We start from the raw sequence: 2,115 nt of genomic DNA on the forward strand, positions 1-2,115 counted from the left end.
ACTAATGTGTGGGCCTCTGGTACCAGGGAATTGGGAGACTTGTGGAAATTTTCAAGGATTAGAGCAGCATTTCTAACCTGGGGGTAGATGAGTAGGGTCTCCCTCGGGTGAGACAAGTGGGAGGGAGGAACAGTCACCTGATTCCCCTGGATCAGGCCACCTGTGGAGAGCATCCTTCTTCACCTCTGGCCACTATTCTTGACAGGTAGGAGACTATCTGGAAGATCCCAGATCCAATTCTGTCCATGGCTCTGTGAAGGCTGGGGGAGATTTTATAATTTTTTTCATCAGGGGAGGGGTGTAGAGGGAGAATATTAAGCTATTATTTTTCAGATTTTGTGGATTTTGATTTTTTTCAGGATGTATCAGTTGGTTTTGCTTCATTATAAGCCACTTCAAAACTTCATGGTTAGAACAACTACACTTCATGATTCTACAGGTTGGCATTTGGGCTGGGATTCTTGGCTGGGTTGAGCTGGGCTTAGCTCATCTTGGCTGTGCTCATGTCCGTGTGTGGGTTCAGCTGGTGGGTCAATTGGAGCTAACAGACTTACGATGGCTTCAGGTGGGATGCCAGGGACAACTGAGGCCTCTCTCTGGAGAGCCTCCCATCTTCCAGCAATCTAACCTGAGGCTGTGCATGGGGCTGCCTTAGAGTTCCTGAGCACAAGAGCAGAGCCACACAAAACCACATAAGGGTTAGGCTTGGAGCTGGTACAGTGTGACTTTTGCTGCATTCTCTGGGTCAAAGCAGATCATGAGGCCAGCCTAGCTTCAAAGAGCGGAGAACAGACTCAGCCTTTTAATGGTTAGAATTGCAAGGACATGGACACATGGAGGGGAAGAATTTGTGGCCATTTTTTCAATCTACCTCTCAGACTATTTGATTTTCATCATCTGGGAGAGTTGATAATTGAGGTCATTGCCATGAAAGGGATATGAGAAATCTTTTGATGTCAACATTCACGGATGATCATGTGCTTTCTCAAATATTATCTAATTTAATCCCCCAGCAACTCCTGTTTTCCCTTTCTCTATTACGTATGAAGAAACTTGGCACAGAGGAGTTAAGTGATTTAAGTGACTTGCCAACCAAAGTCACTGAGTGGTAAACCTGGTGTTTGGACTTACATTTGTCTGACTGCAAGTCTAGAGCAACTGCCATTGTATCATTTTGATGATATGAGGCATAAAAGACTGTGGCAGTAGCGCCATAGATGGCCCCTTTCCATGTTGTTCCCATCCTTGGGCACAGGCACCTGGTCCTGCTTAGGAGGCTCATTTCCTTGCACCTAGAGAGCTGATTACTCTTGGGGTCTTAAAGAGTGCTATTGTCTCCAGGGGGGCAGTCTGATGCTATTTTTATAGTTCAGGAGCCCGCTATGCTGAGGAATGTGTTGGAGATGGTTGCATTTCTCTGGAAAGAGGGTGTTAGGACAAGATGTTTATGTTTACAGGTGAAACGTACATATATATGATACGCCCAACATGGACTCGCTGGAGAAGGCCCAATCAAAGCTCCCTAAGCCCCGGGGCAGACCTCTTGGTCTTGACTGTAATAGAAGATAAGTACTGCCTAGATGAGTGGGCAGGAAGGCCTTGCTTTTCTCTGGCTAGGGCCTTCTGCAAACTCTAGCTTTGAGATCATTAAAGTAATTCTGCTACCTGGTAAGCTTGATAGCTGGAGCTGTCTCCTGGGCCACACTGGTTCCCTGGAGCTTAGCCATTAATCGGAGCTGGGCTCTCAGGGCTGTGGAAAGAGGAGTGGGAGCAGCAAAAGGCACCCAATTTTCAGAGCGAGGGTTGGGCATGTAGTAAGTAGCATGGCTTGTGGGAGGGGGAAGGAAGGTAGGATCAGGCAGAGACAGGGATGTAAGGAGGTCTGTAGGGCAGGCCTTTAATGGGATGGTCATGCTCAGAGAACCTAGATAGAAACTGCAGGCTATGGCAGGCAAACCGAGTTCATTTTGGCACAAGTGGTATTGGCACATACCTTGGTGTTTTATATTAGAAAGCCTTGTGCCAAGGCCTTATGTTATGTATAATCTGCCATGTTGCCCTGACTCTGCTTTTTCCTCCCCTCCCAGAGCTCATCACCTGTCCTGGGTGTAAGCG

The sequence above is a fragment of the Pteronotus mesoamericanus genome, unplaced genomic scaffold (assembly GCF_021234165.1).
Source record: "Pteronotus mesoamericanus isolate MK-2021 breed Mesoamerican mustached bat unplaced genomic scaffold, CSHL_Meso_final contig_1189, whole genome shotgun sequence".
Taxonomy (NCBI): Eukaryota; Metazoa; Chordata; class Mammalia; order Chiroptera; family Mormoopidae; genus Pteronotus; species Pteronotus mesoamericanus.